This window comes from Oncorhynchus keta, chromosome 2 (assembly GCF_023373465.1).
Source record: "Oncorhynchus keta strain PuntledgeMale-10-30-2019 chromosome 2, Oket_V2, whole genome shotgun sequence".
Lineage (NCBI taxonomy): Eukaryota > Metazoa > Chordata > Actinopteri > Salmoniformes > Salmonidae > Oncorhynchus > Oncorhynchus keta.
Window position 1 is genome coordinate 16,281,954 of NC_068422.1, and position 10,000 is coordinate 16,291,953.

Sequence of the window (10,000 nt, forward strand, 5' to 3'; positions counted from 1 at the left end):
CTCTCCCTGGTCCTCTCTCCTCCATGTCTCTCCCTGGTCCTCTCTCCTCCATGTCTCTCCCTGGTCCTCTCTTTTCCAGACCTGTTTATTTTTCCAGAGGAGATGTTATGACTCACACACAGGACAGGAAGAGATCTTTATTAATGAACCAGGGGAGGGGAAAGACACACGCAGATGCACGTGCACGCACACAGACACACACACATACACACAGCAGGGATTAAGATAGTTGGCAACAGCTGACCAATTACCATGTGTCGGCAGTGATGTATGACTACTCTGCTTTGTTTCTATAGTGGACTCTGTTGTTGGTTTATGACCTGATGGTATCGATACTTTTCTTTTCCCCATCTTTCCCCCTTTCCTCTCTAGTCGTCTGGAGCAGAATGGGATCAAGTCAGTTCCTCCTGGAACCTTCTCTCCCTACAAGAAGCTGCGCAGGATGTAAGTATATAAGCTGCTCTTTAGGGCTGAAGTACACTAAGCACACTCCCTCTAGGGCTGAAGTACGCTAAGTACACTTCCTCTAGGGCTGAAGTACACTAAGTACACTTCCTCTCGGGCTGAAGTACACTAAGTACACTCCTCTAGGGCTGAAGTACACCAAGTACACTTCCTCTAGGGCTGAAGTACACTAAGCACTCTTCCTCTAGACCTGAAGTACACTAAGTACACTTCCGCTAGGGCTGAAGTACACTAAGCACACTTCCTCTGGGGTTGAAGTACACTAAGTACACGTCCTCTAGGGCTGAAGTACACTAAGCACACTCCCTCTAGGGCTGAAGTACACTAAGCACACTCCCTCTAGGGCTGAAGTACACTAACTACACTTCCTCTAGGGCTGAAGTACACTAAGCACACTTCCTCTAGGGCTAAAGTACGCGAAGTACACTTCCTCTAGGGCTGAAGTACACTAAGTACACTTCCTCTAGGGCTGAAGTACACTAAGCACACTCCCTCTAGGGCTGAAGTACACTAACTACACTTCCTCTAGGGCTGAAGTACACTAAGCACACTTCCTCTAGGGCTAAAGTACGCGAAGTACACTTCCTCTAGGGCTGAAGTACACTAAGTACACTTCCTCTAGGGCTGAAGTACACTAAGTACACTTCTCAGTTTCATGTCACAACCCCAAACTACCATGTCCAGACTAAGAGCAGGAAGAGGTACAGGGGTGATGGCTGCAGAAGGCTACAGAAAGCTACAAGCTGAAACCTCTCCACAGTAATAACACCTCTCATGTTTCAGTGCTGCCCACTGGTATTCTCAGCCTGGTTAGAGTGTCTGTCTGAATGTAAACTGTGGCAGAGATGATTATGGATATGATGATTATATTATATGATATGGGGGAAATGAAAGAGTGCTGGAATGAAGACTGAGGGTTTGTTCCTCCTCTCCTCTTCTGTTTCTCTCCCCTTTCTGCCCTACTTACGGGGTGGTCCAGTAGTATTTCAGCCTCACAACTTAGCCGCTAACCAGCCTACCCTTAAAATACATGGGCTACTGGTCACAACTAGCGAGTGCTCGAATGAAGACTGAGGTTTGATCCTCTCCTCTCTGCCCTACTTATGCCTGCTAGCCATTGGGTCAGACACGAGTTGTATGTGGCAGGGGCTTCTACTCATCACGGATGACCAAAAGAAAGCCAGTCACGTCGCAGACACCAACGCCGCCCTACCAGATGAGCTAAACACCTTTTTCTCACGTTAAGAGCATAACAACTCTGAGCTGCCGAGGAGAGCCCCTGAGGACAACGAGGGATACATGCCTACGGTCTCCACGGTGGACGCATGTAAGTCATTCAAGCGTGTTAACACCTCGCTAGGCTGCTGGTCCAGACGGCATCCCTAGCCGCGCCTCAGAGCATGTGCAGACCAGTAAGCTGTTTGTTTTCTGACATTTTCTCTTTAGCTCAGGCGTTATCCCCACCAGCTTCAATGTGTCCACTATCATCCCCGTGCCCAAGAAAGAGAAAGTAATTGAACTGAATGATTACCAACCGTAGTACTCACTTCTGTCACTTCCGTCATCATGAAGTGCCTCGAGAGGCTAGTCAAAGACTACATCACCTCCTAAACCAACACACTCGACCCTCCCCAATTGAACTACCGCCCATTGCAATCGCCATTACGCTGCACACTGCCCTCACTCACCTGGACAAATGGAATGTTCATGATCAATCGCCATTACACTGCCCTCACTCACCTGGACAAATGGAATGTTCATGATCTACAGCTCGGCCTTCAATACCGTAGTGCCCTCTAAGCTCACCACAAAGCTCTGGCCCTGGGACTGAACTCCTGAACTTCCTGACAGGCAGTCCCCAGGTGGTGATGGTAGGCAAAATGATCTCCTCCACACTGATCTTCAACACGGAGACCCCACAAGGGTGTGTCCTTAGTCACCTTCTGTACTCCCTGTATACGCTCGACTGCGTCGCCTCACATAGTTTCAACTCCATCATCAAGTTCGCAGAGGAGGTAGGCACTCTGACGGTGTGGTGCCAGGTAAACAACCTCTCCCTCAATGTCAGCAAACAAAGGAGCTGATTATGGACTTCAGCGACTGTCGTGCTTGTTCCCGAGGGCCCTCACAGTGTTCTACATGAGCACCATCGAGAGCATACGGTCGGGCTGCATCACCGCCTGATACTGCAACTCCCCCGCCACAGACTGCAAGGCTCTGCAGAGGGTGGTACGCTCAGCCTGAACACACCATTGGGTGCACACGGCCTGTCCTCCACCAGGTGTCTCAGGAAGGCCAAGAGGATCAACAAGGACCTCAGCCAATCGAACCACGGCCTGTTCTACCTGCTTCCATCACTCAGATGCGGGCAGTAGAGGAGCAAAAACTGTTATACTGGCCAATAGCTGCTACCCCTAGACCCATCAGGCTGCTGAATAGCCACCACTAGTCAGCTTCCTTCTCCCTAGACTTCCTACCCCCAATTCAATCGATCATACTCTCTCAGATATGATAGGAGAGTGAGTTAATAGGTTTTCTCCTACTTCTGCATTGTAGTGTTTGTTTTGACAATACAAGTATGTTGTCTCAATGTTAAGGAAGCGCTCTGGATCTAGAATAAAGCCTGTAGCCTCTAATACAATAACAATAATAATAATAACACACTCTAATAAGACAGATCCCTACAGATCCTTAAAAGACCCCTTTAGATATAAAATAGGGTGACAGGGCAACCCACTGTGTAAAACACACTAATAGACACGCTCACCGTGGCCCAGTTTGTATGACCCCATATATGAACTGTGTTGTTCCCTTGGCACATGACAGGTGTGTCTGAGATCAGATGCTGTAACCTTTATTTTCCATGAAACATCAGGCTTTTGCAAAAAGACAAATAGCTACTTATTTAACACTTAGTTTAACATTAGCCTCAAATGGGATAATTTCACATCTTAAAAAGACACATGACGATTTCACTTTAAAGATTTCCCTTTTCACTGTGCACTCCATTAACACACACACACACACACACACACACACACACACACACACACACACACACACACACACACACACACACACACACACACACACACACACACACACACACACACACACACACACACACACACACACACACACACACACACACACTCATACGCACGCACACACACACTCACACTCATACACACACACACACATACACACACATACACACACTCATACGCACACACACACACACACACACATGCACACACGCACACGCACACATACACATACACACACTCCAGTGGTTAGCTTGTGGCCAGTGGTCTGTGGATTCTGTTAACAGGCATTTACAGAGACAGCCTGTTCCATATGGATCCCAGCCCTGCATCCCATTAATAAACCACACACATCACACTGTTCTGGATTTTCATTGGTTGGCAGTGTCGTCCAGCATACCTCTGCTCAAATATCATTGGCTGCTTTAGAAGTTATTGAATGGAAACTTCAATAATACATTTATGGTACAGTAAGGACTTGGTTGAGTCCTTGGAGTCAGAGGTTAGAGCTACTGTATGACAGTTGGGCAGAGGCTAAAGACAAACCTCTCTCTCTCTCTCTCTCTCTCTCTCTCTCTCTCTCTCTCTCTCTCTCTCTCTCTCTCTCTCTCTCACACTCACACACACTCTCTCTCTCTCACTCTCTCCAGAGATCTCAGTAATAATCCAAATATCAGAAATAGCTCCTGATGCCTTCCAGGGCCTGAGATCCCTCAACTCACTGTGAGTCACTCTGCTTTTACATAAATACAATTTCTTATTGATTGGGCGATTGATTGATTGTTAATTAATATATCAATTTGTTGATATTAACAGAGTCCTATATGGGAATAAGATCAATGGAGCTGCCCAAGAGTGTTCGACGGACTATATGCCCTGCAACTACTGTAAGTACACAAAATAATGGTATACATGGTATACAATGTATACAAACAATAGTATACTAGTTATTCTCTGTGACACTCATCCTATATTGATTTTCCACGTCTCCCCGTATCTGGTTTCCATTTTCTTTTTCCCTCCTTCTATCTTCCCTCTGTCCATCCCCACTATCTCCCTGTATATATATATATCTAAATCTATATAATATATGTAAATCCCTCTAAATCTCTGTAAAAATATATGTAAATATATATGTATAGAAATCTCTATATCTCTCTCTCTGTTTATATAAAAATCTCATATATATATATATTTCTATCCCTCCCTCGTAAAAATAATATATATATATCTATCTCTCTCCCTATATCCCTATGTAATAGACATGGCATGTAAAAATATCTCTATTGTATTTCTCTCCCTCTCTCCTCTCTCATGTAAATATATGTATGAAAAACTCTCTCTCTCTCTCTCCTCTCTCTATCTCTCTCTCTCCCTCTCTCCCTCTCTCTCTCTCTCCCTCTCTCCTCTCTCTCTCTATCTCTCTTTCTATATTTCTCTCCCTCTCTCTCTCTATCTCTCTTTCTCTATTTCTCCCTCTCTCTCTCTCTCTCTCTCTCTCTTTCTCTCCCTCTCTCTCTCTCTCTTCTCTCTCTCTCTCAGGTTGTTGAATGCCAATAAGATCCACTGTGTTCGGGCCAATGCATTCACAGACCTGCAGAATCTCTCTACTGTCTCTGTATGACAACAAGATACAGACTGTGGCCAAGGGCACCTTCGCATCCCTCAGAGCTATACAGACGCTGTGGGTCACACACACACACACACACACACACACACACACACACACACACACACACACACACACACACACACACACACACACACACACACACACACACACGTACACACACACACACACACACACACACTGGGGGGGATGTTTCCAGTCTATAACTAGCCTCTTGTTTAACCTGAATTTGGTGAAAAGAAGTACAACTCCTCTACCTTATCCCTGCACTGTATTCTGACCACTCAAATGAACCACATACCCTAGGCCTCGATTGCCACCTCATAGAACCTATGCCACACACAATTGCACAGACGTTCATATTTGAACTGTCACACAGCAAGGACATCAGCAAGGGACAACTTTTGAGAATTGAATGTCTGTACAATGTATATAGTTTTTAAGGTTTACAAAAATGTAATTGAGATGGAATTTGCTACCCCTCCTTTTCAATTCCTGAAATGTAATTCCCTCCTATTTCCAGTCACCTGGCCCAGAACCCGTTTATCTGTGACTGTAACCTGAGTGGCTGGCAGACTACCTTCGCTCCAACCCAATAGAGACCAGCGGTGCACGCTGTGCCAGCCCCAGACGACTGGCCAACAAACGCATCGGGCAGATCAGAGAGCAAGAAGTTCCGCTGCTCTGGTAGGAGGGACTGGCATCTGTCTGCACCTCTATCTGGAAGACTGTTCTCTCTATCTGGAAGGCTGTTCTCTCTATCTGGAAGGATGTTTTCTCTCTGCTCTCTCTCTCTCTCTGTATCTATCTCAAGGCTGTTCTCTCTCTGACTCTCTATCTCTGTATCTATCTCTAATCTCTCTCTGTATCTATCTCTAAGGCTGTTCTATCTCTCTGTCTCTCTCTCTGTATCTATCTCTAAGGCTATTCTCTCTCTGTATCTATCTCTAATTTATTCTCTCTCTCTGACTCTCTATCTCTGTATCTATCTCTAAGGCTGTTCTCTCTCATCTATCTCTGTATCTATCTCTCTCTCTCTGTGTCTCTCTCTGTATCTATCTCTAAGGCTATTCTCTCTCTGACTCTCTCTCTCTGTATCTATCTCTAAGGCTGTTTATCTCTCTGTCTCTCTCTCTCTCTCTCTCTGTATCTATCTCTAAGGCTGTTCTCTCTCTCTCTGTATCTATCTCTAGGCTGTTTCTCTCTCTGTATCTATCTCTAAGGCTGTTCTCTCTCTATCTCTCTCTCCCTCTGTATCTATCTCTACTGGCTGTTCTCTCTCTGTCTCTCTCTCTCTCTGTATCTATCTCTAAGGCTGTTCTCTCTCTGTCTCTCTCTCTCTGTATCTATCTCTAAGGCTGTTCTCTCTCTCTCTCTCTCTCTGTATCTATCTCTAGGCTGTTCTCTCTCTGTCTCTCTCTCTGTATCTATCTCTAAGGCTGTTCTCTCTCTGTCTCTCTCTCTGTATCTATCTCTAAGGCTGTTCTCTCTCTGTATCTATCTCTAAGGCTATTCTCTCTCTGTATCTATCTCTCTGTCTGCACCTCTATCTGGAAGGCTGTTCTCTTTATCTGAAGGCTGTTCTCTCTCTGTATCTATCTCTAAGGCTGTTCTCTCTCTGTATCTATCTCTAAGGCTGTTCTCTCTCTGTCTGCACCTCTATCTGGAAGACTGTTCTCTCTATCTGGAAGGCTGTTCTCTCTATCTGGAAGGCTGTTCTCTTTGACTCTCGCTCTCTCTGTATCTATCTATCTATTATTTGGAAGGCTGTTCTCTGCTGTCTCTTCTGTATCTATTTGAAGGCTGTTCTCTCTCTCTCTCTCTCTCTCTGTATCTATCTCTAAGGCTCTATCTGGGCTGTTTCTCTCTCTGTCTCTCTCCCTGTCTGCCTCTATCTGAAGGCTGTTCTTCTCTGTCTCTCTCAATTCTGCAAGGGGCTTTATCTGGAAGGCTGTCCAACTCTCTCAATTCAAGTCCATGGGATAATCTCTCTCTCTCTTTCTCTCTCTCTCTCTTCTTCTCTCTCTCTCTCTCTCTCTCTCTCTCTCTCTCTCTAGATCTCTCTCTCTCTCTCTCTCTCTCTCTCTCTCTCTCTGTATCTATCTGGATGGCTGTTCTCCATTTCCCTCTCTCTCAATTCATTGTAAGGGCTTTATTGGCATGGTAAACATATGGTAACATTGCCAGGTAAGTGAAGTAGATAATAAAGTTAAATAAACAATACAAATAAACAGTAAACATTACACTCACAAAGTTCCAAAATAATAAAGACATTTCAAATGTCATATTATGTGCAAATAGTTAAAAGTACAAAAGGGAAAATAAATAAGAATAAATATGGGTTATATTTACAATGGTGTTTGTTCTTCACTGGTTGACCTTTTCTTGTGGCAACAGGTCTAAAACTTGCTGCTGTGATTGGCTGTGGTATTTCACCCAGTAGAGTTTTTAATTCTTAGTGGGTCTGTGTAATCTGAGGGAAATATGTGTCTCTAATATGGTCATACATTTGGCAGGAGGTTAGGAAGTGCAGCTCAGTTTCCACCTCATTTTGTGGGCAGTGTGCACATAGCCTGTCTTCTCTTGAGAGCAGGTCTGCCTACGACTGACCTTTCTCAATGGCAACGCTTTGCTCACTGAGTCTGTACATAGTCAAAGCTTTCCTTAAATTTGGGGCCAAATAGCATTCTAGTTTGCTCTGTTTTTTGTTAATTCTTTCCAATGTGTCATGTGTCTTTTTGTTTTCTCATGATTTGGTTGAGTTTAATTGTGTGGGGCTCTGTGGGGTCTGTTTGTGTTTGTGAATAGAGCCCCAGGACCAGCTTGTTTGGGACTCTTCTCCAGGTTCATCTCTCTGTAGGTGAATGCTTTGTTATGGAAGGTTTAGAATCACTTCCTGTTAGGTGGTTGTAGAATTTAACATCTCCTTTTTGAATTTTGATAATTAGAAGGTATCTGCATGCATTATTTGTGTTTTGCATTGCACATGGAGGATATTTTTTCCATCTAGACACTGTTGCCCTAGAGCACACTAAAACGATACATACCTCAGCCTAAACATTAGCTACGCACAGGAAACTTCCACAAAGCTGTGAACGCATCTAAGAGACGCAGGCAAGAAGGGCCTTCAATGCCATCAAAAGGAACATAACATTTGACATACCAATTAGGATCTGGGCTAAAAATACTTGAATCAGTTATAGAAACTATTGCCTTTTATGGTTGTGGAGGTCTGGGGTCTGCTCACTCGTTCAATTCACAATGCACAAGTTCTACCGAGATGTACTGTCAGGGGCCTCAGGTCTGACAGAATCTGTGCAGAAGATCTATGCTGCTGTAGGCCATCCTTGGTTGGGGACAGAAGCACCAGACCACCAGATCTCTCTCTCTCTCTCTCTCTCTCTCTCTCTCTCTCTCTCTCTCACTATCTATCTCTAATGCTGTTATCTGTCTCTCTCCAGCTCTCTGTGTATCTATCTGGAAGGCTGGTCTCTGTGTCTCTATTTCTCCATGTCTCTATTTTATCTCTCCCGCTCTCTGTTTTGGGACTGTACTCGGTCTCTTCATCTACCTCTGTGACCATTCATTTCTCTCTTCCCTTTACTTCTCTTGCTGCTCCCCCTCTCTCCTTGCCTCATTCTCCTCCATCTCTCTCTCTGTCTCACTCCTTGTTCTCCACTCTGTGCGATCACTCTCTCTTAAATACTCTCAATCTCCCTCTCTGCTCTGCCAGCTCGACTCAGACCAATCGATATCCCTCCAGACAGCCTGGAGGCATACTCTCTTTCCTTTTCATTCTTCCTCTCTATTTACAGCTTAGTATAGTACTGTACTTTATCCCTTACCAAGGGTTTTCATGTAGTCCATCCCTCCCTCTCCCAACGTCTAGCAGGTTTTATAGCACATTAACACATAGTGAATGTGGTTTCACTGTTCACCACAGAGAGCTGACATCACTGTATATGGCTGGCGCTGTGGGCAGGGTTTCTGTCCATGTTCAATTCCTCTAGCATTGTGCCCACCACCTCTCTGTCTGTGGCAACTTCAAATACCACTGCCCCTTCTCTGCCCCCACCTCACCCTCTTCATTCAATTCAAGGGGCTTTATTGGGAGGAAAACATGTGTTAACATTTCCAAAGCAATTGAGGTAGATAATATACAAAAGTGAAATAAACAATTAAAATGAACAGTAAACATTTAACATACACAACATTTAACATACAGAAGTTACAAATGTCATTTTATGTATATATACAGTGTTGCAACGATGTACAAATGGTTAATGTACACAAGGGAAAGTAAATAAGCATAAATGTGGGTTGTATTTACAATGGTGTTTGTTCTTCACTGGTTGCCCTTTTCTCGTGGCAACAGGTCACAAATCTTGCTGCTGTGATGGCACACTGTGGTATTTCACCCAGTAGATATGGGAGTTTATCAAAATTGGGTTTGTTTTCGAATTCTTTGTGGATCTGTGTAATCTGAGGGAAATATGTGTCTCTGATATGGTCATACATTTGCCAGGAGGTTAGGAAGTGCAGCTCAGTTTCCACCTCATTTTGTGGGCAGTGAGCACATAGCCTGTCTTCTCTTGAGAGCAGGTTTGCCTTTCTCAATAGCAAGGCTATGCTCACTGAGTCTGGTATTCTGACACTTTGTACTCTCTGTTTAGGGCCAAATAGCAATCTAGTTTTCTCTGTTTTTTGTTAAGTCTTTCCAATGTGTCAAGTAATTATCTTTTGTTTTCTCATGATTTGATTGGGTCTAATTGTGCTGCTGTCCTTGGGCTCTGTGGGGTGTGTTTGTGAACAGAGCCCCAGGACCAGCTTGCTTACAGGACTCTTCTCCAGGTTCATCTCC

At 44.5% G+C, this 10,000-nt stretch overlaps 1 pseudogene; it reads left to right on the forward strand.

Annotated features, from left to right (window-relative positions):
• The window catches only part of LOC127913263 (slit homolog 1 protein-like), a 106,840-nt pseudogene that overhangs the window by 1,968 nt on the left and 94,872 nt on the right, over positions 1-10,000 (forward strand).